General features: G+C 44.9%; 1 protein-coding gene across 5 annotated transcripts in view; it reads left to right on the top strand.

Moving 5' to 3' along the window:
* Nucleotides 1-6,248: 6,248 nt before the first annotated feature.
* Nucleotides 6,249-16,026, top strand: part of PLCH2 (phospholipase C eta 2) — a 334,059-nt gene continuing 324,281 nt past the window's right edge. For all 5 annotated transcript variants that reach the window (XM_031962993.1, XM_031962998.1, XM_031962991.1 and 2 more), the window contains exon 1: nt 6,249-6,382. The gene's annotated coding sequence lies outside the window, so the exon portion shown is untranslated. The remainder of the gene's footprint in view (nt 6,383-16,026) is intronic.

Here is a 16,026-nt window from a genome sequence, read left to right as displayed (position 1 = left end):
ACCCTATATTATTCTGAAAAAAAAAAAAAAAACAATTTTAGGGGACGTATACCTTTCTCTGAGCAAGATAGACTTTTTCTAAACAACAATAACAACAAAATAAAGTGGGGAATGTAAGCTTCTTGAGGGTAGACACCATTTCTTGTTTTTGCAGCCCCCAGATTTCATCTTCTGTCGCCTTTTACCCAATCTGTCCCTGATGCTGGGAATGAATCTCCCCCTCCTCATCTCATGGAACCCTTGATTTTCTTCATAGCTCAACTCAGGTTCCACTTGCAACATGACATCTTTACTGTCCACTGGATACTACTGCTCTTCTCCAATACCTTTTGTCTTACACACACACACACACACACACACATATACATGTAGAATGTATACATATATACATTCTAGAGGATAGGAACTCTTTGTCTTGGGTCTCCAAGACCTAGCACAATGCCTGGCACATAGTAGGTGCTCAGTAACACTCAGCAGTCTGCTGATGATACAAATCCCCCAAAGATCTCTGCCCTAAAGCTCATTCTGTGTGTGTCTGTGTATGTTTACACAAAATTAGAGATACAAATATATGTATTTATAGGTATATACATATGTATATGTGTGGAGATAAAGGATGCACAAACAGGTATGTACCTATAAGATATATGTATATATGATAAATTGAAGCTAATTATAGATCAAAGGAGTACTTGCAGAAGGGAGGATTTTAGCTGGGACTTGAAGAAAGCCAGGGAAGAGAAATGAAGAGGAAGGACATTACAGGCACGGGGACAGCCAATGAAAAGTCAGAGAAATGGGAGATGGAGTATCTTGAGTTAAGAACAGCTGGGAAGCCAGTGTCATTGTATCTGAGTCAGTAGAGGGGAGCAAGGGATAAGAAAACTGGAAAGGTAAAAGGCAAGCAGATCCTGGAGGTAATAGGGAGCCACTAGTTTATTGAATGAGGCTAGAGGGAGAAGGGGAAGTCGGAAGTACTGTAAATCCCATACTTTAGAAATAATGTACTTTAGCTGAATGGAGAATGGATTAGGGATGGAGGGAAACTTGAGACAAGAAGGATATTGTAACAGTCCATAACAAGGTGACAAAGACCTGCATTTGGGTGGTGATAGTGGTATCAGAGGAGAGAAAGGGAGAGGGGAGCATACAGGAGACATTATGAGGTAAATTAGATAAGACTTGGCAACAGATTTGGATATGGAGATTGAGAGAAAGTGAGAAGCTGAAGTTGACACCTGGGTAACTAGGGAAGCCTGGGTAACTAGGAAAATTGTGGTGCCCTCAACAATGAGAGGGAAATTTGGAAGAAGGAAGGGTTTTCTATTTTGAACATGTGCTAAAGGTGTTTATGAGACATACAATTTGAAATTTTCAAAAGGCAATTGAAAATGGAAAGGTGGTGATCAAGAGAGAGTTTAAGGCTGAATAAACAAATCTTAGAATCAGGTGCATAGGAATAATCATTGAATATATGAGAGCTGATTAGATATAACCAAGCAAAATATTATAAAAGGAGCAGAAAAGCAGGCCTGGGACAATCTTGGAGGACAGTCATTGTAGCAGACATGACCTAGATGAAGATCCAGCAAACAAAACCTGCAGCCTTAAGACCAAGAGTATCCAGACCTACTCATTTGTCTATTCATTACTAGAAGAGGCTACTCACTCTGAATAAATCTGAAGGATGGATGAAAGGGCTTTCAAAATCCTTTTTGTTTGTGAAATAAAGGAGACTAAAAAGGAAAGGCCAGTAGGAGGAGAACCGGTAGACAGAATTGTCATGAAAATCTACAAAGATTATGTCAAGGAGAAAAGAGTGATCAACAGTGTCAGAAGCTGCCAAGAGATCATTAAGAATGTTCTTGTAGACTAAACCTAAATTTGGCCGAGTCCAAAGGGTTCAAGTTCAAGATTTTTTCCCTTTAAAAAAAAAGACATTAAGTCCCTGTGAGCCTTAAAATCTATTTAATACTATTTTAAGAATAGTTGTTTGAAAATTTCATATTCCAAAAAGAATATAAAATAGAGCTCCTTGTCCACAGTGAGCCACAAGAATAATAGTGGCGGAGGTCAGTGCAAGTGGCTATAGACAGCAGTGAAATGCTAGTCATTTAAGAATAGTGGCACTTTCAGGGAATGTGAACCTTTAAGACAGAGATAAGAGCCAACCATGGTCTTACAGAGGTTTATACCTCCATAATTATGGGATCCCCATCTGGCAGGGAGCTACATCTAAGGGAAACTTGGTTAGAATTACACAAAGGGAAAAAAGGAATAGGAAGTACCCTTTTACAATATGCTCTCTATATACATGCCTCTACTTTAAGCTTGAGGCCTTTCTCCTTGAGGATCTTTTACGTACAAAGGGATGTAGGTCCCTGATTTGTTGTCAGAGAAATGTTTTATACCAGCTGTTCATAATACAGTTTCTCAATAAGTCACTTTTCTAAAGATATTGGTGTCTCTTGGTTGATTATTGTCAGGGAGCACACTGGTGGGGGCTCGAGCAATAGTGGGAGACCCATATCTCTTCAGGATTATCCCTAGAATCCTGAGAGAATAAAAGTATCCTCTCTGTAGGGATCAAACCTCCCACAACAAATTTACTATGAATTAGGAGAGTGAGCCTAGAGTGGGTGCTACTTAGTCATTTTGAAAGCTTTAAAATATAGAAACAGATCTGAGAATAAATATATAAAAATGGAGTCTGCTATGGGTGAACCATGCAGAATATACTAAGGATAGGTTATCACATTTTGCTTCTAGGCTCTGAATCTCCCTTATGCTTTTGATGGTAAGATATCAGCTCCTGTTCTCTAAGCAAGGGTCTTCTCCCTTATTAACTCCTGTTTCTCAGTAAAGAAACACAGCCTGCAGCATTAAGAGGGGCTTGTTAACCAGACCTACTGGTCTGTCTCTGTTCATTACCAGGAAAGGCTACTCACTGAATAAATCTGGAGAATGTGTGAAAGGACTTCCCAAATCTTGTTTGTTTGAGAAACCTAATTGATTTTCTATACGTGAAATCACTGGATGTGACTGGAGTACCAAGTCCCTCCACAGTAAAAGGCAATCTTTCCCTTGAAAAGCAAACACTCTGGAGAGAGATGGAGATGATTCTATATTCATATACCTGAAGACCTGTCATGAGGGAGATGGAGCAGAATAGAGACTTCTGGGTAGGAGTTAGAGGGAAGTAGATTTTTGCTTAGCATAAGATGGTGTTTGTGGTGGTCATGATTCTTGTTGAGTCGTTTCTGATTCTTCGGGACCATGTAGAGGATTTTCTTGGCAAAGATACTAGAGTGGTTTACCCTTTGTTTCTCCAGTTCCTTTTTCTGATGAGGAAACTGAGACAAACAAGGTGAAATCACTTGTCCAGGCTCACCCAACTAGTAAATGTTTGAAGCTGAGTTTGAAGTGGATCTTCCCGACTTCAAGTCTAGGATACCACCTACTTGCCCCAGGAGTTGTAAAAGGTGTCAATAAATGTGTTTCTGATAAGTTACAGAGGCTAGAGATGTAATATCCTTATAAGAGTAGAGCCATTTATCCAATTTGATTGGAAAGAATGAAGTAAAACTGAAAATGCGTATGGGAGCCAGATTGGAGAGGACTTTAAATGTGAAATGTTTACATTTGGGTAATAAAGAGCCATTAAGGGTTCTCTCTGTCTTTTTATTTCTGTCTCTGTCTCTCTCTGTGTGTGTATGTCTGTCTGTCTTTCTGTCTGTCTGTCTCTCTTTCTGTCTCTGTCTGTCTCTCTTTCTGCCTCTCTATCTCTGTTTCTGACTCTTTTTGCTTCTGTGTCTGTCTCTGTCTGCCTGTGTGTGTGTGTGTGTGTGTGTGTCTTTCTGTCTTTGTCTCTCTTTCTCTTCTCTCTCTACCTCTGTCTCTCTGTCTTTCTGCCTCTCTGTCTCTGCTTCTGACTCTGTCTCTTTCTTTGTGTCTGTGTCTCTCTCTCTCTCTGTCTCCCTGCCTCTCTTTCTTTGTGTCTCTGTCTCTGTCTTTGTCCTCTGTCTCTCTGTCACTGTCTGTGTACCTGTGTTTGTCTCAGTCTCTCTGTCTGTGTCTCTGTCTCTTTCTTTCTGCCTCTCTGTCTCTGTTTCTGTCCCTCTCCAAATCCTCCTTATCTCCCCCCTGCTTTAAGTAAGAGGCTGAAGGTATCCAGCTCAGGCCTGTGAAGTTGGAACATCAGTTTGGGCGGTGTGTTGGAGAAGCCGTTGCATCAGGGATTTCAGAAATAAAAAGGCTCACACAGAGAGGCTGTGTGAGTGTGCATTCAGAAGCAAGCCTAACTGCTTGTCAGCAACGTTAGGAGTTTTGCACTGGGTGCCAGATTGCACTAAATGATCCAAACTTCCCATCAACTCCAAGCAGCTCATTTATATTCAGTATACAGAAAGTGCTTAATAAAATCGCTCTCCAAGGTTCTATGGATTCTATGATCCTCTTTCTGGAGGAGGTCCCAGCATGAACGGGAGCCAAGCTCAGGGAATTAGTTGAACTGCTTTCCCAGTCTGCAGCTTTAGGGCGATGATTCCTGAATCCTTCTTGGCCCCAGAGTCCTCCTGGCTTAGGGGACGGTTGGCATTGAGTTTGGGTAGTGAGCAGAGCATTTGAGGTGCTCTCAGAGGGAGCACAGTGGGAGGGGGGCATAGTGGGGGCAGGGCAGCCCACTGACCAGAGGCAGCTGGCAGGCTGACATTCAAGGCCCAGAGAACACTGGCTGCTGTTTCCCTTAGCTGGGGCAATGAGTAATTCACAGAAGGGTGGGAGTCCTCCAGCCGGGACTCAGAGAAACCCTGAAGTTCTACAGGAACTCCTGGAGCAAGCCTAAGGGAGAGAGCACATTTTCTCACCTCTGTGATCACTTCCATCAGGCACCTTCCTTTTGGGAGAGCATCAACCCTGCTCTGACTGTGGGAGCTGAGAGTTTTGGAGGGGTCCGGGTTAAGGCCCATAGAATGGCAGAGAGAGAGATATGTGGACTTGGATCTTAGAACAGAAAATGTCAGAGCTGGGAAGAGCCTTACAGCAGAGGAAGTCAAAGTGGGAAGGAACCTGAGAGACTATCTCTTCCGTTCCCCTCCTTTTCCAGAGGGGGACACTGAGGCCCGCAGAGTGTATCCCTTCAGGTTACAGTGGGTCCGATGCCTGGCTCCCCAATCCTTGGCTTTTCCACTGTTCCACAAACCTGTTTCCTGTTTATCAGCAGCCACCCTGTTTCCATGCTTGTGTGCATGAGGACAGGAGTTTGGCAGGAGGTGGAAGTGAAGGCAGCAAGGTGGCGGGCTCGCTGTCGAACTTGGGTTTCAGTCCTCTTGTGAGCACTTGAGCTGAGACAAGCAGTGGTCCAGCTGGACTTGGAATTGGGAAGCTCTGAGATCGAATTCTGCTTCAAATCCTTCCCAGCTATGTGGCTCTGGCCAAACCACTGCTGGGTCGCAGTTTCTGGGGGGTGGGAGGAAGAATCTCTCACCTTCTGGTTGTGAGAACCAAGAAATAGAATTTTTGTGAGATGCTTCCTAAATCACAACGTGCCATAGAAATGGTGACAATGATGACGACTTGACCTTGGGGTAATAATCTCTGGGTAAAAACTGGGGACAGGGACAAGGTCTTTGCTTTGACCTTGCCAGAGTCTCTGAGATCGGAGAGCTGCTGTAAGGACCGATTTGGAGCCATAGACCAAGGGAGGGGGCCCACCTTTGGGTCCAGCTCCGGGTCTCTGGAGTAGCCATAGACCAAGGGAGGGGGCCCACTTTTGGGTCCAGCTCCTGGTCTCTGGAGTATCCAAGTGGCGCCAGCAGCGGGGGCGTCCCGGCAGGCAGACTAAAACCCCCGGGGCTCCCCAGAGCCAGTAAGATAGGAGAGGCAGTTGGAGCGCTCCCCGTGAGTCAGGGACCGCAGGAGGCCCCAGGGAAGGGCCTGGCCCCCTTGGCCGTGTTTGAGGGAGCCCAGAGCCCCAGGGAGCCCGGGACGAGCTAATTATTAATCTGACTCCCCCCATCTTTCTCTCTGATGGCGGGTAATTAAACGACAGGCCGCCCTCCACTAACCGGCCCCGGGTTGGGCAGGGCTGGCCCCGAGCTCCTGGAGCATGCAGATGTTTCGCTTTCCAACTTGGAGAACAGGTTTCCCAGAGCTCTGCCTCCATACAAACCAGGGCTGGGCTGGGCGGGGCGGGGCAGAGCGGGGGGCGGGGGGGGGCACCTTTGGAGAGCTCCCTTGGGCCCGCCCCCTGGTCCTGGCTCCCCGGGGAGCCGAGCACTTTCAGCGAGGGCAGTCGGGGAGAGCTCCGCGTGGGGCCGGCCGGGCTGGACCAGCCGGACCTTTTCCTGGGAATTGGGCGCCTCTAGCCAAGCTGCTGCTCAGGGTAGGTCAGCACCTCCCCCGGGCCGCTGGGCCCCCTTGTTCCAAGGACAGGCGGGGCGCCCCGGGGGCTCTTTGGGGAGGATGGGGTGGGGAGAGCAGCGTTTGCAGGGGCTTGAACCCCAGGCGCTTCTCCTGGTTTACAGTCGGTTACGAGAGCCCTTCGGGGGGCCTGGAGCCAGCCTTGGGGCTCAGTCAGTACTGGCCCTTCGGAGGGCGCAGCTGGGGCGCGAGGAATAGAGGCGGCAGCTGGGGAGGGAGAGACCTGGGAACTTAGTGTTTGTACAGACTCGGTGCCTCAAGTTCAGGGGCTCCAGCTGCCCTTTTCCAGGCTGATTTTTATCTTGGGAAGGAAAAGGAAAGTGCTTTCTAGTCTAACAAGTTATTCTAATCATTCACTGTAGGTGAGAGTTAGAAAACAGCTGCCCTGCCTAGCTTAACGGGAGGCTAGGGAAATGATGATGATGGTGATGATGATGGTGATGATGATAATGATGATGATGATGATGATGGTGATGATGATGGTGGTGGTGGTGGTGGTGGTGGTAATGATGATGACAGACAACCTGATATCCAGTATTTATTTAGGAGTCAGGAAGACCTGATCCACCTCTTGCCTTTGCCATACACTGACTGTGTCTTTTTGCACAAGTCATTTAATTTCCCACATCCCTGGTTAGCCTGGATTTTCTCCTCTGGAGTTCCCTACTCAGGTCCAAACCCAAACAAACCATAACTAACCAAGCAAAAAAGGAGAATAATAACTCTAGAGAGGCAGTGGGATTGGCCATCTGGGCCAGCTCCGCTTATGGTGAGGACCAGAGAGGGGGGCGCTGGGATGGCCACTCTCACACACGGTAAGTGAGCCATCTGCGACTTGGACTCTCTTCTCCTTGCTTCACGTTTGGAGGTGAGGATTGGCAGCTGGATTCTGGGATCCGGAACACAGGAGACAAGCTCTGTGGGGATGATGAATTAAGAAGGAACATTTGTAGCAGGGTCAGAAACCCACATTCTGCCCCTTCCACCTCCTGCTACAAAATCCCAGCAGATCAGGGAAAGCTCTCACTGGAATTCCAATAACCAAGACAGAACTTCACGCCATAACTGTCCCCAGTGTGAGGCTTTACGAAATGATCCTCCTTGAATTTGTGCCTGCAAAGACACAAAACCCGAACAAAACACAAAAAAAACCCTTATATTTTCAGAGCATCTGAAGATTGAGCTTTCTTCATAATAATAGCAGCTAGTATTTATGTACCAGATTTATAATATATATCATATATGATTTGCAATTATTATCTCATTTGATCTTCATGACAATAATGAGAGGTGGGTGCACTTGTTATCATCCCCATTTTACAGATAGGAAAGGGGAGGCAACCAGAGGTGACTTGCCCAGGCCAAGGATCTAGTATCATTCCTATTTTACAGATGGGGAAACTGAGGCAAACGGGTGACTGGCCCTGGCCAAATTTGAACTCAGATCTTCCTGACTCCAAGCTCAGCTGCCTTACATAATCCTTGGAGATGAGCAGATTGTGCAAATAGGAAAGATTTCCATTTTATGGATGAGGAAACTGAGGCTTTAGGAGAATAAGTGTTTTGTTTAAGGAGTTTTCATCTCTTTTTCTTAATCTACCAGGCTGTTGCCTTTAGAAATGAAGAAGAGAGCCAGGAGGCCAAGCCTCCAGTTTGCTTAGGTGCTTTTGACTTCTTCAGGAGAGAGTTGGTCTGAATGCCCATAGCTGCCATATCCTATGCACTTAACACATGTATATTCTATTATTAAGTGTTTTTGATGTCTAAGACCTAACTGTGCAATTGAACTGAATTGGAAGATTCCACCCACCCTCTTGGTTCAAACTCTTAAACTGCTGTCCAGGGATCTTAAAGCATATTCCTGTTTTAGGGGGGGTTGGTAGGGAGAGAAGGGGGGTAGATACCATAGAATGTTGGCCCAGATCCAGAAAGGATCATGGGACCACGTGTGTAGTTCCAGGAACTTTCAGCAAAGATTAGGGTTGGAGGTTTAGTCTGCTGAAACTAGTAGATGAACTATTCATATGATTTCATTGGTACATAGATCTCTTGATGAGGTAACTCCCTCTCTCCATGCAGGTTGGCACCTGCTTTTCCATTTATAGTCAGAAAATTGCCTGGGGCCTCCAGAGGGAGGGGATTTGCTGGAGGTCACCCAGCCAGGGTCTTTCTGACTCTGGCCCCCTATCCATCTATTGTACTTCCCGTGTCATCTTTTATATGTATTTTAATTACTTTCTACAGACACAGACACACAGACATATTCTTACCTAACACATACACTTTTTCCCTGGGAATGAAGGGACAACTGGGCCTGCAGTTAGGAAGAACTGAGTTCAAATTCAGCCTCAAATACTTTCGGCGACCTTGACCTGATGAATATGGAATATGGAGAGGGGGTGGAATCTATTGCAAATATCAGGAAGAATTTGAGCAAAGAGTGATGGGGGAGGGCAGGAAAATGCCAAGGACAAAGACCAGCCAAGTTGGACGAGAATGCAGAGAATGCGAAGCGGAATCATGAAATAAAGCTGATTGAAATCATGGTTTCATTTATGCTTCCCACCCCTCCAACACTGACCAACAGCCACCCACCAGCTCTCTCTGTGTGATCTGAGGACAGCCATTATGGTATCATGCACAGAGCCCTGGGAGTCCCAGGATCTCTCGGTAACAAATCAGTTCCCTTTTGGGAGAGCTCAGTTTCCTTATCTGTAAAATTTGGCTTAAAATTTAGTTTAGATTACACGGTCTTTGAACTCAATTCAGGTTCTGTGATCCTGTAATAGTTGATAAATGCGATTGGCAGCTGATGAATTAAGAAAAGCCAGAACTTCCTGATGAGAGAATAAGGGTGGAGGGGGATGGGGCATGATAGCTGCCTTTAGGTATTAGAGAAACCGTCCTGGGAAATGCTAAGAACCAATTTTTATACAGTCCTTTGAAGTTTGCAAAATGTTTTCCATGTAATGATCTCATCAGGTTCTCAAAACACTCCATCATGCTAGGAAAAAACAGCTGCATTTAGAGAAAAAGAACTTGGGTGCAAATCCTATCTTTGATAATACTATGTATGACTTTGGGCTAGCTACCTTATGTTTGGGGGCCTTGGTTTCCTCATCTGTCAAATGAGGGGGGGGTGTTGTTTAATGACTTATACAGCTTCTTCCAAGTCTAAATTTTTATGGTATATATAAATACTAGACTTCAAAATGGGGACCATTTTTATTTCCAGAATAGCAGAAGAGGAAACTGGAGACCTAATCCAGGATAGGTCTTCTTGATTCCAAATCCAAAAGGTTATCTAGTCTACTATGCCATATTGGGGTGCTAGGTGGTGCCATAGTGCTTAGAGTGCCAGCTTGATGAGTTCAAATCCAGGCTCAGACACTTACTAGCCAGGTGACCCTGGCCAAGTCCCTTCACCCTGTTTGCCTCAGTTTTCACATCTATAAAATGAGCTGGAGAAGTTTATGGCAATCCATTCTAGTACCTTTGCCAAGAAAACCCCCAATGGGAGACTGAAGAACAAATAAAGTTGTAGGAAGGAAATGCTTTAAGAAGAAGAGAACTTGGGAAGTGGGAGAAGGATATTGATTACATTCAAGGAGGACAGAATTAGGAGCAATGGGAAAATTTGGAAAATGTAATTGGGCTTACTCCACTTATTGGTCCTGGAATGATACTTTTCTAGAAAATCTCCCCTCCTTTATCTGAGTCACGTGGCTTGATTCCTGAGATTTGGGGAGGAGGTCAGAAATGAGCTGAAAATGAAAAGCTTCTATTTCTGTCAGGTCAATGATTTTCTCCAAATGTCACTGTTTAGCTCTCTCTTCTAGGTATATATTTCACTGACTTTGCCTCTACCCTCCATGCCTTTCTTATGGACCCAACTGAAAGGAGTGGCTTTGATTGAAGAGACTCCAAATTAAACAAACAATTCACCCATCTTCAATTTCCTGCTTCTTGGATGATCCCCAATCCTTATTCTCAGTCCCTAATCCTTAATCCCTTCAACTAGGTGTTAATAGGCATCCACACCCATAAATTAATCCACAGGTATTTATTTATTTAAAATTTTTGAGTTCTAGGTTCTCTCCCTTATTCTCACCCACAATTTAAAAAAAATTATTTATTTTTAATACACATTGCTTTAGGAATCATGTTGGGAGAGAAAAATTAGAGTAAAAGGGAAAAACCATGGGAGAAATTAAAAAAAAAAAAAAGAAGTGGACATAGAATGGTTGATTTATGTTCAGTCTCCATTGTTCTTTTTCTGGATAAAGATGGCATTTTTTGTCCAAAGTCTATTGGGATTGTTTTGATAATCACACATTCTTGCAGTTATTGTGTACAATGTATTCCTGGTTCTGTTTGTTTTCCTCAGTATCAGTTTGAGTAAATCTTTCCAGGCCTTTCTAACATCAGCTTGTTCATCATTTTTTATAAAACAGTCATGTTCCACTATCTTTATATATCACAACTTGTTCAGCCATTCCCCAAATTGATGGGCATCTACTCATTTCTACTCATTTTCCAATTCTTTGTTACAACAAAAAGAGCTGTTATAAACATTTTTGCACATGTTGGTCCTTTTCCTTCCTTTATGATTTCCTTGGGATACATACCTAGTAATGGTGCTGCTGCTCAAAGTGTATGCAGTTTTATAGGCCTTTGAGCATATTTCCAAATTTCTCTCCAGAATGGGAGAATCATTTCACAGCTCCACCAACAACTCATTAGTATCCTGGTTTTCTGAATCCCCTCCAACAATTATCATTATCATTATCTATCCAATCTGAGAGGTGTGAGGTGGTACCTTAGAGTTGCATTTCTGGTAATCAATAGTGATTTAGAGCATTTTTTCATATGACTGTAGATGGCTTTAATTTCATCATCTGAAACTTGTTCATGTCCTTTGACCATTTATCAATTGGGGAATGACTTGTGTTCTTATAAACTTGATATATTTCAGAAATGAGTTCTTTATATATTTTATATATTTTTTCTTTATACATTTTAGAAATGAGACCTTTATCAGAACTACTTACTATAAAGATTTTTTTCCAGCTTTGTACTTCCTTTTTAATCTTGGCTCTATTGTGCAAAATCTTTTTTAATTTAATGTAATCAAAGTAATCTATAAGTATTTATTAAAGAACTTATAGATCAGACATATGTTTAGCTCTAAGGATACAAGTTAAAAAAAAAGAAGAAACAATCTTTCCATGTCTGTTCACCAGCAATATACACTAATGTGTAGTAGGAGTGAGAATACAAAGAAGGGCAGAAGCATGATTTTGTTGTTCTTCACTTGTGTTTGACTCTTCATGATTCCATTTGGGGTTTTCTTGGAAGAAACTGGAGTGGTTTCAGCCATTTCCTGCTCCAGTTTATTTGACAGATGTGGTAACTGAGGCAAACAGGGTTAAGGGACTTCCTCAAGTATCTGTGGATAAGTAAGTATCTGTGGCTGGATTTGAACTCATTAAGGTGAGTTTTTCCAATTCCAAGCCCAGCTAGCAATCTTGCTGGATAGAAATTCTAGTTCTGATGTTACTTGTGTGATCTTTGGCAAATCACATGGGCCCTCAGTAAAATGGGAGGACTGGCTCTCCCCTGAGATCTGAGGTCCCTTTCGGCTTCTAAATCACTTCTCATCTCTGTACCTCAGTTTCTTCCTCTTGCAAAAGGAGAACAGGACTTCTGAGGTCCCTTTCAGGTGTGTTCTTTGATCCTAAATTACTTCCCTTTGTGCCTCAGTTTCTGCTTCTGAAATAATTAAAGGGGCCGATCTTGAAGTCCCTCTCTTCAAGCTCAAAATCTATGGTCCTTCTAGAATGGGCAGAATCCTTTTTTAAAAGTGATCTGGGAATTGTGTGAGCATACAAGTGGTGCCCAGGACAAGAAATATTTGATTTTCCTTAAAATCAAGGTCTTGTGGTGGGACGCTACCCCATGGGGAGGAGGGGACAGAGATTCCAGCGCACCTCCAGCTGCGGCTCAGCATGGGAAGAGGGAAGGAGAGACAGAGTTTACTCCAAAGAAGAGAAGAACTGACAATTCTCAGATTCTGAGAGTTTTAGAGCACTGGAAATTCAGAGAATTTTCTCAAATTTGAGAGTTCTCACAATTTCGTGCCTTCTGGTACAGCATATTTGCCCTACTCTAGTTATAACTTGGAAAGTGTCTGCTCTGCTGTGGCCCTGCTAATTTATGGGGTGTTTACTTCTATTGTTTCCTAAAGCTATGATTTACGAGCTTGCTTATGTTTTATTTTATGTTGTGGAAGCTCTTTGGCAGAGATGGACTTCCAGCCAAAAGGGGATAATTCTCACATCCTAATCTAGAGATGAAGGTTTTAAAAAGATGTCAAGGTCAGAGTCTTTGCCCGTTTCGGAACTCAGCACCAGCTTTTGCTGTGCAAAACAAATGTCTGCTGGGTTGTGATTGAAAGGGGCTGGAGGACTGTGGCCGGCAGCAACGGAACTGAGCCAGGGCAGCCATGGAAGGCATCCCAAGGGTTGGATAAGCCGAGGGGCAGGGTAACAACAATAATCTCATGTACATAACACTTCAAGGTTTCCAAGGAACTTTATAAATATTATCTCATTTGAGCTGCCCAGTTACTGCATTTTACATCGGAAATTGCAGTTGAAAAAGGTGACTTGGAAAAGGAGCTGGATAGCAAAGGGAAGATCTGCCCTAAGTGGGACAGAGAAAGTTCCTCCGAAAGTCCCAGCGAAATCTGAGGGGCGGGTCCAGGGAGGAAGAAGAGGGTCCTGAACGCTGCAGCTGACTTCTCTGCCGGAGAATTGAGGCTTGTTATATACCTGAGGGTGAGCTCCTTACTGGAACATCAAGGTACCAGTGGGCTGCGGTCTTGAGCACTGACCCTCAGTTTCCCTTAAAGTAGAAATGGGGTGTGAGCAGGGGGAGGGTTGACTATGCTCTTGAAGGCCCTTCCCAGCTCTGACATTGTATATTCTAGGGGCTCTCCCACCTCTGACATTCTCTAAGTCCATTCCCAGCTCTGACATCATCCCCTGTTCTTTTTTTTTTTTTTTCTCTCTTTTATTTATTTATTTATTTTTATTTAATAGCCTTTTATTTACAGGATATATGCATGGGTAACTTTACAGCATTAACAACTGCCAAACCTCTTGTTGCAATTTTTCACCTCTTACCCCCCCACCCCCTCCCCTAGATGGCAGGATGTTAAATATATTAAAATATAAATTAGATACACAATAAGTATACATGACCAAAACGTTATTTTGCTGTAGAAAAAGAATCAGACTCTGAAATATTGTACAATTAGCTTGTGAAGGAAATCAAAAATGCAGGTGGGCATAAATATAGGGATTGGGAATTCAATGTAATGGTTTTTAGTCATCTCCCAGAGTTCTTTCTCTGGGAGTAGCTGGTTCAGTTCATTACTGCTCCATTGGAAAATCATCCCCTGTTCTAAGATCCCTCCTAGCTCTGACATTACTAGTCTAAGCTCCCTCCCAGCTCTGATATTCCATGTTCTAAGGACCCTCCTGGCTCTGATATTTCATCCTTTCAAATCTGGAAAGACTCTTAGATTCTCTCATAGTTTACAGATTTCTCTTCTTTTAGATGAAGGAGTAGAAATCCAGGATGGTTCCCAAGGACATGACGTGGGTAAATGGAAGAGCAGAGTTTAGTAGTGAGTTAGAGTTTATAAAACTCATCCTAGGCTTGCTCTAGCTTGACCTTGAACCCACTTTTGTTATCTTCTAGGAGAGGGTTGATACTATTTCATAATCACCTCCAAGGAAGGAGCCAGAAAAATCTAGACCAGGACAAAAGGACAAGAGGCGCTCGGGCAGGGTTGGGACCAGAGCAACCACATAGGACTTCTTAAACTTGACCAGTTCAAAACCAGTTCTCTAAGATTCAGGAGTTGTCCCACTCACTGCCCTCCCTCCATCGGCTCCAATAATAAAAATTAATACACATACACCAGGAAATGGAGGTGGGGGTGGGACTTTCTGGCATCCAGTGCTAGAATGGAAATTTGTTCTCTTGCCGCTGCCAAGTTCTCTGTCAAATAAATGTCTGATCATCTCTTCCTTCCCACCTGGGGGAAACACGAAAGCCCCTGATGAACTCAGTCTCCTCATGGCTGCTTCCTTGTTTGCCTTATAGGATTAAAAAAAGGACTTCGGGGAGTTGATCTAGAAGAAAAAGTCCCAGAGTGAGTCTGCTAGGAGGCCAGAGGATTAGAATAGGAGAGTTATACAGTGGGAGATGGAAAGAAAATGTGCTAGGGCCAGAATTAGATACTTGTAGAATGTCAGAGCTGGGAAGGAGGTTAGAACAGGGTATATCAGAGCTAGGAGGGATCTTAAAACAGGGGATGATGTCAGAGCTGGCAATGGACTTAGAGAATGTCAGAGGTGGAGGAGTCCCTAGAATATAGAATATCAGAGGTGGGAGGGGTCTTAGAATAGGGGATGTCAGAACTGAGAGGGTCTTAGAATCCAGAATGTCAGAGCTGGGAGGGAGCTTAGACTAGTAATGTCAGAGCTAGGAGGGATCTTAGAACAGGGGATGATGTCAGAGCTGGGAATGGACTTAGAGAATGTCAGAGGTGGGAGAGCCCCTAGAATATAGAATGTCAGAGCTGGGAAGGGCCTTCAAGAATATAGTCAACCCTCCCCTTGCTCACACCCCATTCTAATTAAGGGGAAACTGAGGGCCAGTACTCAAGACCGCAGCCCACTGGTGCCTTGACGTTCCAGTAAAGAGCTCACCCTCAGGTTTAACAAGTAAGACGATTCTCCAGCAGAGAAGTCAGCTGCAGCGTTCCGGACCCTCCTCCTCCTCCCTGGACCCACCGTCAGATGTCGCTGGCGGAGGAACTTTCTCTGCCCCGCCTTAGGGCAGATCTGCGGCACTTTCGGTCACTGGGAGTCTCAGAAAGCTGCTGGGAGCACCTGAGGCTGAGGGGGCTGCCCAGAGTCCCCCCCCCCCCCCCCGCCCCGCTGCTGGCTGTCAGAGGCCAGACTGAAGCCGGGCCTTCGGGAGCTCCCCCATCACGCCGGCCCCGTCTGTCCACCCAAGGCCTGCTTCCCGAGCCCGCTTAGTTAGCGTCGTTCCCCAAGAAACAGTAAACCGCTGCCCAGAAGGGAGCCCCCCTCCCCCTCCCCAATTCCCCCTCCCCGCTTAGCCAGCAATTCTAGGAACTGGACAAAAGCGCCCGCCGACAAGACCCGAATTCCCTTTGTTTGGGAATCTGGACGGGGAGACAGTCGGGAGGTTCCCGAGCAAAGGCTTCTGGGCAGATTCCCAAGCCTGGCAGCCCCGCGGCACTGTCTGACCCCGCGGCTCCTTCCATCCCCCTCGAGGCGGGATTCGAGGCAGGTTAGCCCGGGGCCTCTTGGCTCAGACTCTTTCTCCACCCTGTTCGCGGAAGGAGACCCACCACCTGAAGCGGAGACTGTCTCCACCCTCCATTATCCCTCCCAGCCTCCATCAAAGCCCCGGCCCTCTTTTTGTTTGTCTTTCAAAAGGCAGTCTCCTGTCTAAACTGGTTTAAACTTCCGGGCTATGAGGCTGGGGGGAAGAAAAGGTGGG

The sequence above is a fragment of the Sarcophilus harrisii genome, chromosome 3 (genome assembly GCF_902635505.1).
Source record: "Sarcophilus harrisii chromosome 3, mSarHar1.11, whole genome shotgun sequence".
Lineage (NCBI taxonomy): Eukaryota > Metazoa > Chordata > Mammalia > Dasyuromorphia > Dasyuridae > Sarcophilus > Sarcophilus harrisii.
The sequence above is the reverse complement of the archived record's forward strand: the minus strand, read 5'-3'. Positions and strand labels throughout refer to the sequence as shown.